At 33.0% G+C, this 14,552-nt stretch overlaps 1 pseudogene; it reads left to right on the forward strand.

The window, feature by feature from the left end:
• The first annotated feature begins 2,144 nt into the window (after positions 1-2,144).
• On the forward strand, positions 2,145-11,726 carry LOC110712551 (annotated as a pseudogene).
• The last annotated feature ends 2,826 nt before the right edge of the window (positions 11,727-14,552 follow it).

A 14,552-nucleotide genomic window follows, 5' to 3' on the forward strand; every position in this document is an offset into this window, starting at 1 on the left:
GGTATATTGTCAGTGGACAATATATAGTAACGAACCCACAACTGCCACAAAACCAATATTTGTAAATTTTTTCCATCCATCATTGACGGAACATTGAAGTTTATATAGAAGTGAAGATTTGAGGATGAGAAAAAACTTGTGCTGAATAATATTATTGTGGACCTAAATTTTATACTTGCGCAACTAATAATGTTATATTGAACATATATAGTGACCTTAATTTTAAGATGCTAACTTTCAGTTTCACATAGTAATCTTCATTAAATCTTATGTGACCTTTTAATATTACAGTGAACATAAAGTACGACACAGTGACCTATTTTTATTCATATTGACTAGTATATTAGAAATTTCGTAAAAAAAAATAAATTATGACCTTTATAATAACACAATTACTTTTATTTTAACATAATTAGCGATTTTAATTTATAAAACGATCATAATGTTTGTAATATTTTGTGGACTAGGTTTATTTAAGATTTTGCATTTTAAGGTTAAGTTTTTTATAATTTTTTTTCAATGATATACTTTTTTTTTTGAACGGGAAGAATAATATCATTAAATAAAAGTCATACGTCATCTACAATAATAATAAGGACCTGTAAATCACAGATTTAGAGAAAATATCATAACTTTTACAATCAAAATCATAACTAATTTGCATATTTGGCATAACTCATACTCCACCGCTTCAAGCTTAACGCTAGCAATGATTTTCGATGTCTTTGCATCTTTCCAAGTTGAGACCTCCGCAATCTGCGCTAATGTTTTGATCGACCAGTTGATGACAAATCCCAGACCCATAGGAATCCAAATCACCTTCCCAATTATTATAAGAACCCTAAAAATAAAATTCTCATCCATAGATGAGAATCAAAATCCCAAAAAATTGGGAAAAAACCCAGAAAATTGGGACAGACTCTCACAGATGGAGAGAACAAAACAAAACAAATAAACCATAACGTAAAACAAAATAAAAAAACTAAATTGAATTAAAGAAAAAGGGTCAGAAATAGTCTAATTTTCGAAGAAATTAGACTATTTCCGGCCTAAACGGCCAAGAAAATTAAAACCCTAGAAGAGAGAGGAGAGAGGAGAGAGAAGAGAGAAAAAGGGGATTGTCAATGTTGGTAACAAAATTATTACTCTGTTTCAATGATATACTTTACCTATTGAAATATTTGCCAATTTCTATCACAAGATAATACCACTTTGTAAATTACTACCGCAAATTAAAAAAATTGTGAATTACTATCGCAAAATTTTTTAAGATGTTGCGATTACTACCAAACCCCCATTAAACCCAACTATGACGTCATTATAGCTCTTTAACCCATGGTTAAAACCCTTAACTATGGTCAAACATGAGTTAAATCCCTTAACCATGACATCATTATATCCCTAACCCATTTTCTTTTTTTTTTGGCTGGTTAAAGCCCTTAACCATGGTCAAACATGGGTTAAAGTGATATAATGACGTCATAGTTGGACTAAATGGGGGTTTGGTAGTAATCGCAACATCTTAAAATATTTTGCAGTAGTAATTTACAATTTTTTTAATTTGCGATAGTAATTTACAAAGTGATATTAATTTGCGGTAGTAATTGACAAATTTTCTTTACTTATTTTAGGGGTAAGATATTATTAAAGGTAAAATACGTCTCCACTTGAATTTGCCTTGATGATGAAAAATACAAAATATTCATCATTATCTCAATCAATTTTTCTGTAAAATACAGAAAATTGTTGGGTATGTACTCGATAATACGAGTATGTGTTATTTGTCTTTGTGTTTTTGTATATGTGGCAAATTTCACATTGTACATTATGAATACCAACGCAACCTGCAAATTGATGGAACATAATGCGGCATATCTTGCTGCTCCGTAATAAATATTGATCATTGAGAAATTTTTTGGATGGGTAATGATTATTTTAATCATTTTTCGGTTTTTTAATGAATAATGAATGGACGTGCACTTAAAACTAACTCATACGAAATTACGAATTGTTAAAAAAAAAAAAAAAAAAAAAAAAAAAAGACCAACTCAAATCTATCTCTAATTTTTTGCAAACATAAAATCTTTTATTATAATATACTCTTAATCTATTAAAAAAACATTCCTAAAAAAAAAAAAAAAATACACAAACTTTCATATGTAGCAAGTCACACCATGTGACCAGCTAACTTTCATAGGGTTACTTAGTCAGTCGGGAGTCACTTGGTCCGCCAAGGGCTACTTAATCAGGGGACATGATTACTCGGTTGGTCAGGAGTTACTCGGTTGTTCAGGGGTTATTTAACTGATCATGGGTTACTTGATCGGTCAGGTTATACTTGATCAAGGGTTACTCATGTGTTAGCTGGCCACACACAAAAGTTGCCTTTAAATTTTTATATGTGGTTGTTCACGTTGTGTGGCCGATGTTACATATTTTGGGGTTACTTATTCAAGGGTTACTCGGTCGGTTAGGGGTTACTCGGACATTGAAAAAGCACTAATCAACTGAGTAACCCCAGAATAAGTACCTTTCACCGACTGAGTAATCTTTAATAAATAACCCCAAAAAAACACGTTAAAAGACTTAGTAACTCCAAAATAAGTAACCCTCAAACAATTGAGTAATCCTAAGCAAGTAACCCTTGAAAACCCTGACCAACCCACCCTTGAGTAATCCTAAACAAATGATTAAATTATTTCCCATATTAGCAAGAAAGCAACGTGACGATTGACGCTGGATGCCTGGATTGCATCATTAATCCTGAAACCCATTTCATATTCTTCCTACTATATAAAGCAACATAAAATAAAAATACTCATTCATTTTCTATTCAATAAATAAATGTGGCTTTCATGTTCGACTGTTTTGTATTTGATAACCGGTCTATCTTTAGGAAACACTCATATTTTTCCATATAACAAGATAAAAAAAAAAACAATTAAAAAACCCTTTCATATTTTTACAAAACTCAAATAATGGTTTCAAGAAAAATATTTTTGTACATATCATTCTTATTTTTCTTAATTTTGCTGTCCACAAAATATTCTTCATCACAACCTCTGGTTCCTGCGCTTTATGTATTTGGTGATTCATCATTCGATAGTGGAAATAATAATTTATTGCCTACGTTGGCTAAGGCTAATTATTTCCCGTATGGTTTCAATTTTCCTGGAAGTTTACCTACGGGAAGATTCACTAATGGAAAAACAGTTGCTGATTTTGTAGGTACGTACGTATAGTATAACACAATTACTCTTTTGTTTGTGGTTTATTTAGTTTTAACGTAGTATACTCATGAATTATAGTGAAATTTTTAACATTGGTTTTTTTAGTTCTTGCTCCCTTGAAATTTATAAATAATTATGGTATTAATAAGAAATATAGGAAAAATGTAAAATGAAACATTCAAAATTCTTGTTATTGAGCTTAAAATGAATGGTTTGAGTACGTATGTTATATATGTAGCTGACTACCTAGGAGTGCCGTATCCTCCACCGCGAGTTAGCGTATTCCAGCCAATGTCGTATTTGGGCTATAACTATGCCTCTGGGTCTTGCGGAATTCTTCCTGAAACCGGAAAATTTATTGTAAGCAACGTTAACTCTTTTCTCATAATAATCTAAATTAGTCTCTAAATTTAATTGATCATAAAATAGGGTCTTGATAGTGATATGATGTAATTTAATATTGGGTGTGGTATAGCATGTGTATGTTCGTTAACACTTTATAAACTTATACACAGACTATATAAAAGATGTATTGGACTTAGTCACGTACTCCGAAATACACAGTATACTACGGAGTACTCGGTAGTATACACCAATTAGGGATGTTCTTTTCAGCTTATTTTCAGTTCAATTAAGTTTAGTTCAACTCCAATAAGTTAAGTTCAGTTCAGTTCAGTTCGATTTTTATCTTAATTTCCTTCTCTTATAAAATATTCACTTCAATTCAGTCAATCAGAACATGCCCTTAGTTATCCTAAACCCTACCAAATGACCATTATACTCACTTTTACTCGTTTATCGCTTTTGCTAATGAGCAAATGAGGTAAAAAAATAGTGTATAGGATGAATTAATGGTACCCTGATTGTGTCTCGCAATTATTTTGCTCATTTCAATGTGATATACTGATATGGAACTATTGGTATGCATTAATGTATATATATTTTTGCCATTTTAGGCCCAACTTAGAACAAACAAAACTAAACGTAGTACATTATATTTGTCCCCATCCTAGGACAGATCCTGGATTTGATTCTCATTACATCATTACATGCCCTTGTGGCTCTCTAAAAACAAAAAAATGTATTTGTTAGTGCAATAATATAATAATGATGCATACGTGTACAATACTACTACCTATTAATCTATTATCCTACTCGATTAATGCCTTTTTTTAAGGTTAGGAGAAAAATCCTGACCGTATCTCAACCCGCACCATTTATTTGGTTTGATACCATGTTTTCAAAGTCAAATTATATGTTTGTTCACTGATATATAAAGGAATTCTATGTAGACATGTAGTATATAATTAATCGATTTAGCTACTCTTTCTCTCCCAGTTAGTTAAGTTGCTTTAACTTCTAGTTCACAGGCCTAGCTTGATTGAGTGTCATTAATTTTAAAGTAGATAAGGGAAGATTATGTAGTGATTGTTTGTTTCATTTACATATGATGGAATTATATGTAGATTATGTAGTGATTGTTTGTTTCATTTATGATATGAATTTTGATGGGTATAACCTTCAATCGCAGTTGAAAGGTTTGGAATCTTGAGTCTCGGTCAAGAAACGCTAAGCAACACGAGCTTAAAACCTAAACTAGACCAAGAATACACAAGCACAAGCTTACGTAAACCTTTATAAATTTCAATTTGACAAAAACTGATTTTTATTAAGAGCCTAAATGCCATTATATAGGCTACAAATAAGTACTAAGATTTCTAATTACATTAGAAGTCCTAGATAAAATCAACTAGTCAAATTCCTAAACACACTTCTAATAAAGATAGAACTATTTAAAAGATAAAATTTCCTAAACTTAATCTTAAACTTAAAAACTAATCAAAATAAAAGATTAAAATAAGGAAATAAATCCTAACCGCTTAAAACAAGAAAAACCCTTTCAAGTGAAAGGTAAAAACTTGTAAGCAAAATCTAAAATAACAATTAAGCTACTAAATTTCGAAGGTTCCAAGAGAGGTAGGATTTTTCACTATTATTTCATATCAATTTACATATGATGGAATTATATGTATACAATTATTTTGTTACTTCTTACTTTAGATATACCTGGATGGCCAGATGTATGTAAGTATCTTGATTTTTATGGAGTTTCCAGGCTAGTAGTTTTTTTTTTTTTTTTTTTTTTTTTTTTGGGTACGATACGAGGTTCCCCATCCTATCACAGGAGGGGTGGGGGTGAGGATCGAACCCCGGTCACATCGAAGAGAGATGGAGAGACTAACCATTCCTCCACTCCTTGATCCTCGGCTAGTTGATTTTGTTTACTCAAGTCAAATATGTGCCTATTTGGGCAAATATGAGTGTGTGTTGCAAGACTAATAGTCCAATAACTCCAATTGGATTTGGGTTGGAATTTGGGAAGTGCTATAGTAAAGTGCAATTAGTCTAAGGTGCACCATTGTGCACCTTAAATAGGTGTAACAACACAGGCCAAAAGCCTAATTACACACAATCCAATTAAGAAAAGCCCTAAAACTAAAAAACATGAAAACTTCCATACACCCACCCACACCCAATACACCCACCCACACCCAATAAATGTTACGTCACTTCCAAACTCAAAACTCTTCTTTTTCTATATGATTTTCTCTCTCCTCTTTTACACTTTCTCTCACTAAAAAACTGTAAAAATATCAATGGACATTAGAGAAGAGATGCAAAATCAAAATGATCCTCCCTAAAAAAAAAGACAACTTTATGTAAATTTCACTTAATTTTGTTTGAATTTATATGAGTATCACTTAATTTTGTTTGAATATTGTTCGAAATTTTTTATTGGAATTGCAAAAAAAATTAGTGAAATCAAACGGATACCTTATGTTCACATTTTGCAATGCATATGTTCATATTTTTAATTCTTGTGTTCATATACTGAATCCTTTTGTAAACTTTCTGAAATGCATATATTCACTTTCTAAATCCATATGTTCATATTTCTTATGTATATGTTCACTTTCTGAAATGCTTAATTATGTTCATACGCATTAAAAAATGAACCAATGCATATATTCATATGTTGAATGCATATGTTCATATTTTGAATACTTATGATGCATATGTTTCATAATCATATTTATTTTTTATTTCTTAATTTTTTTTATGTTCATAATTTAATGCCTTATATTCATAATAATATTTTATATGTTCATAATATAAATATTCATAGTAAATATTTATTGTTCATAAATATTCTCATTAATTCTGTTTATGCATATGTTCTCTTTCTTAATAGAATATGTTCATATTTTTTACGCATATTTGAAGAACCTATGCATATGTTCATATTTTGCATGATTATGTTCATTGATAAAAAAAAATGCAGAAAATCAGATGAAACACATATGAATTAATCAAAGCTAAAAAAATCAATTCATATGAATTCAAAAAACAGATAAACAATCAATTCCATATTGCAAGGAACAGATTCAATCGTTAAATCAAAACAAAACGAGAAAAATAGAAGAAAAAAACAGAGGAAAAAGGAATTAAAGAAGGAAGGAGGAAAAACATAGTATAATTTGTGAATTCAAAGATTCATATAAACCTTAGTCAATCGAAATTCACAAAAAAATTCATACTTAATAACTACTTTCATGTTGTAAGAAACAAGTTCAATCAAAAAAGTGTAAAAAAAGTGAAAATTAAATAATACACCCGGGTGCACCATGCTCATAGTGCACCCGGGTAAACAAAAAAAGGCGGAAAGAACATATAGTGTTTGATAAAGAATATACCAATGTTTGACAAAGAACATACCTTTAATATGTTCTTTGAGTGTGATCAGTGTGTTCTTTGAGTAAAATTATATGTTTTTTACATTATAACTTATGTTATTTAACATATGTTGATAAACATATATGTTTTTTTGGGTTTAATAATACAAAGTATGTTCTTTGAATTTGGCGTGTATGTTCTTTAAGGTCGTAGTGACGCCCAAATTCTATTTTTATTATCATATGTCATATTTAAATTACTTTTATTATCGTATATTCTTTGAGTTTGATTAGTGTGTTATTTACGTATTAACTATATGTGCTTTACAATATAAATTATGTTCTTTTAACATATGGTATTTTGAAATTTGATATTGAAATCTTAAATTATTTTTAATTGAAAATAATATTAGAGTAAAAAAAACTAAATTATTATGGGAAGTTGAATTTTTTTTGGAGAGATAGAAAACTATTTTTTGGGGAAATGATATTTTTGGTAAGGATTTTTTAAGAGGTGATCAACATTGGCATGACTCGCATCCCGACCCGATCCGGCCCGAAATAGGGTGGGTTTGGGCAAACCTAAAAATGCGTTTTTAGTTAAAACTCAAACCGAGTTAGAAAAAAGCCCGAAAATCCGCTACATTTCTACGGGTTTGAGCACGATAAATTATGATATGGCCCGGCCCTACTAGATTTTTTATCACCTCTAAATTTTTTTCATTAATAATGTGTAATTTTTCAGAAAATTTAATTAAGTTTTTATCTCGTTCTTTTTATTATATCTTTATGTTCTTTGATAATGCATGGTTTTGTCAAATACAATTATGTTCTTTATCAAATACATGTATGTTCTTTATGAAACACAGGATGTTCTTTCCGCCTTTTTTTTATTTATCCGGGTGTATGATGATCACTGTACACTCGTGTGTATAAACCACAGATTAAAAAAAAGGGGAAAAACAGAGGAGAGAGAAAATAAAAAACGAAGGAGAAAAATAGAGGAGAAGAAAGCTAATGTTCATTTTCTCAAAAGCTAATGTTCATATTGTGTTGTTGTTACACCTATTTCTAGGTGTATGAGTAAGGATGGCAATTTTATATGGATATCCATTAACCCGCTCCACCCGCTTAAATTAAATGGATGAAAACCCGACTTAAATGGATGGAAGGCGGGTGGTGGATGAAACGGGTGACGGATCGGATCGGATTCGGGTGGAGCTTTAAGTCATCCGTCACCCGATCCATCACCCGCTTATCATCCACCCATTTATTTTTTATATAAAAAAAATACAAAACTTTTTTAAAAAACCCTAATCTAATGTACATACTACATACAACTAGCCGCACATATCCATTCTCAACTCTCAAGTCCTCCTAACAGTCTCTCTCCTTCTTTAGTTCCTCACACTCTCTACTCACCACCAAATATTCCATTTTTACCGGCAACTTCTCACCAGAACGTCTCACACTCCTCTTGGGCGAGGCGGCGACTCCTCTTACGCGATTAAGTTCATTAATTTCATGAATTTTTGAAGGGAAAATGGCATCACAGATCACTTATTTAACTTAATCATATCAATAGTTCATGTATTTCATAGTTGGTGGTACTAGTAATTGATCTTGTAATGATAAATTGCTAGTGCTATATTTTTTTATTTAATTTTTGCAATGCCGATTTAGATGGCACATTAGGAATTACTTAGCATCATTTTTTTTTGTTTAATTTCATAACACAAGTTTAATCTTCACCCGTTTATCATCCGATCCACCCGTTTCACCCGCGGATGATGGGTGGATCGGATGTGGATGATGGGGTTAGCGGGTGGTGGGTGGATCGGGTGGAGTGGATGGAGGTAGCGGATGGATGCGGGTGAAGCTCCACCCGATCCGAATCCGACCCGTTGCCATCCCTATGTATGAGTGTGCATCTAAGAATATGTGAGTAAAGTGAACTACTTAAGTCAATCTTGACCCAATGAGTTGTTCATATGGGCTACAAGAAAGTGAGGCCCACACATTTTCCAAAGTAAACAAAAAACGTGTGTAATAAAGAAAGTTCGGATGATTTATGTGTAGCGACGCTAATGTCTATGGCACATCCGCAAATCGAAATTACTATATACACTTGAATGTACCGCACACTCAACTAATCTAAGATAAATTTTGCTTTTCATTGATAACTAAGTTAAAATCCGTGCAATGCACGTAATACACGATTGTTAAATATTTTTTATAAGAGTATTACAAAATATAAAGTATATAAAAGATATTTCATTCAAAAAAAAGTATTCCGTATATAAAAGATATTTAGAAATATTTTATTTGGGTATATACTTATATATAAAATATGATTGTCAAGTTGAAAAAAAATATCATAAGGTATAAATAGTTTACTTATTGATCTTGCAAAAATAAAAAATAAAAAAAAAATCGAAAAAGGCAGGAAAATAATGACAAGTGTCATAGAAGGATTTACTTTTAGTATAGGTTGATCAAATAATGAAAAACATTCATAAAAAATGGAAGCAAAATGCTCATGGGTGTACGATATACTCAGATGTATGTAACAATCTCTCATGATTATCATATAATTTGTGAATTCAAACTTTATAAAATTTTGTCAAATTTGTATTAAATTATAATATTGAGTATTAACTTTTATTGATCTACACACAAAGTCGTAATTAAAGATAATTTATATTTAAACACACGGTCTTTTATTTTAAGGGTGAATGCTTGAATTTGGATGAACAAATAAATATGTTCAAAGAGACCGTTGAAAGAGTTGTCCTCAAAATACAAAAGCTCAGCCGAGCTTTCGCAACACATGGCCAAATCTATTTTCATTTTCTCAGTCGGAAATAATGATTACATCAACAGTTATTTTGGTCCTTTTCAGACAAGGAAACAATATAATCCTCAACAATTTGCACAACTCCTCATTGATACATTATCACTAAAATTACAGGTATTCTTATCAATTTTTACATACATTATTTATTTTAAATTGTTTAGTAATGAGATTATAGCCGAGAAATACATTGTGTACGTACCAATAAAAGTCTAAAATTTACATTTACTTATCGAAAAATTTGCAAATTGCAGCCATTTAAAGTTTGTATTTTGCGAATTGCAGCCATTTAAAATTTTGATTACAAATTGCAGTCCGAAAATTCGTATAAATTGTAAATTGCAGCCCAATTTAACTTTTAAACCGATTTACATGTCGAAAAATCTTCGATTAAGGTTTTAGGGGCCATGTTAGGCCTTAAGGATCCAAATTGAGCTCGAAATTAGGAAAATAATAACATAAGTCCCTCGTTTTGCGTAACAAAAATATATCGTTTTTTGGGAAATTGTAAAAATGAGACACTTACGTTATTTTTTTTGCTAATTCCGAGCTCAATTCGGATTCTTAAGGGATAAAATGATCCTTAAAACTTTAACCGAAGATTTTTCGACATGAAAATTGATATAAAAGTTGAATTGGGCTGCAATTTACAATTTATACGAACTTTTGGCTGCAATTTGCAAAAAAAAAAAAACTTAAATGGCTGCAATTTGCAAAATACGAACTTTAAATGGCTGCAATTTGCGAATTTTCCTTATTTATCATTAGTTTTAAATTATTGATTTATTGCATCATTTTAAAAGTTAGCTTTTCACTAATACTAGTAATATATGATACATAAATTTTTGTTTTTAAAATTGCAGAATCTCTATAATTTTGGAGCAAGGAAGATTCTGGTGTTTGAGCTAGGTCCAATTGGTTGCATTCCATCAATTGTTAAGAGTTCAAAGCTAAATGGAAAATGCGATGAAAATAAAAATGAAATCGTTAATATGTTTAACACTCAACTTGGATTATTGCTCGAAAATTTAACTACTACTCTCCCAGACTCGCATTTTATTTTCGGAAAAGCACATGGACTAGGATACGATGCTATCATCAATCCTACAAAATACGGTATGTCAACATTTTATAAACCTTTTTAAATATTTCAAATGCAATATAGTTTTAATGTGCCCTATAGGCCAAGTATTATTGACGATAGCTATTTTAAAATGAATGAACCTCGAATTGACTCAGGTACATGTGATAAAATATAATGAATAATTCTCTCTGTATTTTTTCATTCAATATGAACGGCCACATACAATATAGATAACCTAGGTATACTTGGAGGACAAGGTCAAGATATACCCCAAATATTCTCTACAATATTATCTTATGACAAAATATATTCACTATTATCTCCTAATATCTCATAATTAACTCAGGTACATGTAATGTTGCAGGGTTAAGAGATAGTAGTAATCCGTGTTGCAATACATGGGGAAATGGTACATTGTCGTGCATACCGGCGGAATCACCATGCTTAGCCCCCGACGAACACTACTTTTGGGATGGCTATCATCTAACTCAAGCAACATATTCTGTTATTGCAACTCAGTGTATCAGTGGCTTTGATGTTTGCCTTCCTATGAATATCCAACAGCTTGTTCAAGTTTAAGATACAGTTTTTGGCTTAATTAGCGAGTTATATAATTGGACAAATAGGTCAACAACTCAACATTATTGATTCATATTAGCACATTTTTTTAAGATTAGAAATGAAGGAAATAAGAGGTAGATGATTTTTCCCTTAAACTGAGATTGGAGTTATTAGCGTTTTATATATCTTGAAAAAGAACAAGATTTTTCACCATGTAAATGTATTTGAGTATTTCTCGTTCAATTTAATACATACAATCAGTTTATAGGGATTACTCGTTCAATTTTACAAGGCTAACTCGTCAGTGTTATAGGGATTATTTGGTCATTATTACAAGGGGTTACCGGGTCTGTGTTATAGCCGTTACTTTGTTAAATAACAAGTGGCCACATGGTGTGGCCAGCCACACACCAGAAGCTCCGTTCATTTTTATACTCCGTAAATCCTAATAGTGAATTTTTTTTTTCCATGGAGGCGGATGCATAATACTCCGTGCATCCGTTTTTTTTTAAAAAAAAAGGCGGAATGAACATTTAGTTGTTTAGTTAGAACATACAATTATTTTATAAAGAACATCTAACTATTTTATAAAGAACATCACATATAGTTGTATTGTAATGAACGTATAGTTGTTTCGTAAAGAACATATAGCTATTTTGTAAAAAAAAAAAAAAAATTATGTTCTTTATATATATTTAAAGAACATCCGTAATATTAATAAAGAACATGATATTTAGAGGTGGTCAACTTCAGCCCGGCCCAATCCGGCGCAAAAATAAGGCGATTTGGGCAAGCCTAAAAATGCATTTTTAGATAAAAATCCTAACCCGGCCCGAAAAAAGCCCAAAAAGCCCGCTATATTTTTCGGGTTTGGTCACAAGATATTAGGTTAAGGGCTAGCCCGGCCGACCCCGACCCCAAATTAACAATTAACATTATGTAGCAAATAAAAGTACATTATACTTACAATCAAAGAACATGAAGATAAGAATATTATTTAACATTCGATAACATATTCTTTTCAATTTAACGAACTGAATGTTCTTTACATTTTTATACAATTTTATAACATGTTATTTTAACTATAACTAAATGTTCTTTACATTTCTATACAATATTCTTTTCGTCTTTTATTTTTTAAGGGATGCACCATGCGGATCGTACATCCGCCTGCAGGAACCACGCACTTGCCTAAAAGCCCCTTTTTAATTTTCTATCTCCAACTCAAGGATACCATTGAAGCAAAAAAACATAACTTGCCAATTGGGATTCAGTTTTATGAACCTTGTCGCCGCCCTCCGATGCCTTCTTGCCGCCGGTAAAGGTTGTTGGACTCCAATAATTTTTTTTGATGTACTTTGGACATTTTATTGCTTTGTATTTCCTCTGTTATAAATAAGATGATACGTTTTAACTTTTGACACTTTTCATTATTAACTTTGTTTTGACTAATATTTGTGATTTATAGGTATAAAAAACATTATTATGTGAGATCTTGTTAGATTCATTTAATGTGTACTTATTTAATACGACTAGTCAATTTTAAGTATTTTTTTTATAATAATATAATTAATGTTAGGTGTTTCGGGGTTTTTTGATGTGTCCTGCGGGAGAGTTACAATTCCAAGAATGCCCTTCGACGCCTGTGCCTGCAAAATCACTAAGACTCCTGGGGGGAGGAGCTCCGCCTCCGACGATCAAGTTAGTAAAGATGCGGGAGGTAGAATGCACGTAATGTGGAAGTTACTTCTTGCGTAATGGGAGAATTCTGCAATTAATATTGCTCGGAGTAAGTGTTTTTCTTTTTGAGGAGTATTCAATGTGAACAACAAATGTTCCAGCCCCCATTAATGAGGGTCCTTCCACTATTTATAGTGGGGAAGGGATGGTTCCCCTTTTAGGGTTTAGAGGACACGTGTCAGCAGAGGATTGGAGCCCTGCTGACCAACGACTGGATGCCACGTGTCACTAGGCCATTGGGCCACGTGTTTAGGGTATTTTTACCCCAAACATTTGCCCCTCACTGGTGCTGACGTGGCAGGGTGCCACGTGGCGCCGGTGAAAGGTTTTTTTTTTTTTTTTTTTTCAGATTCCTTTTGAAGGATGGAAAAGCAGAAGGCGAAGAGTCACGACTTTTCACCTTCTGGGACAAATTCTATAAATAGGAGAAGATGTCCCCCGAGCTCTCATTTACAAACTTTGCCAAATTTCTGAAGATTTGAGAGCAGCCGGCAATTTGAGAGTTGAGAGCATTCGGAGTTGAGATTCGTTGAGAGCAACCGGTCTACAGACCGTCTGGGTCGTTGCAAGCTAGCCAAAGGTTTTCGAGAGGGTAATCAGAGAAACCCAGCCGGATTTTGAACCGCCTGCGTCTTCGCAAGCATCCCAGAGAATTTCCAGATTTTCTTCTAGGTACCGTCTCTATTCTTTCTAGCTTTTTCATGTATTTCCGTTTGAGTCTTTTACTCGCATTTTTGTTCATTGGTCCCATAAGTAGATGGACCCCTTATACCCATACCCGGAACCTAGCTGTGAACTCAGCCGGTTTATTAGTACGGCTGAGTCTAGAACTGGGTCTGCCGCCTCTGTTCTTTGGGACAATCCTTTTTCAACACCCATATCGACCGACTCTGTGTCTGTGCAGGACACAATGGCCAGAATCCGGTCTACTGCCAGAGATCCCAACTACAGAAGTGGGAGCTCAGATGAGCAGCCGCCTGAGGTCCCAGCTTCAGGCGGTGAAGTAGAGCAAGGAGAGGTAGAGCAGAGAGGCTCACCCGGGGGCGCTCCTAGCACCCCGGGTGATAGCATTTTAAACGAAGAGAGTGCTCCCCTCCAGGAGACCAGAGAGCAGGTAGGCTCTGATGAGGAGGTCTCCAACTCCCCAGCCGGCTCTGATGCCGGTCACGTCCAAAGTAGCAGTAGCAGCTACTTAACCGAATCTGAGGATAGCGAGGAGGCGGAGAGGCCTTCTTGGGACAATAGGAACGATCCTCTCATGATCGCCGTCTCCTCTAAGGACCGCGAGCTCATGCGGGCTGCGCTGCCAGATTTTATCAAACGGCGGCCGCTGGGGGGTGACTATTCAA

This window comes from Chenopodium quinoa, unplaced genomic scaffold (genome assembly GCF_001683475.1).
Source record: "Chenopodium quinoa cultivar QQ74 unplaced genomic scaffold, ASM168347v1, whole genome shotgun sequence".
In the NCBI taxonomy this organism is placed as follows: domain Eukaryota; kingdom Viridiplantae; phylum Streptophyta; class Magnoliopsida; order Caryophyllales; family Amaranthaceae; genus Chenopodium; species Chenopodium quinoa.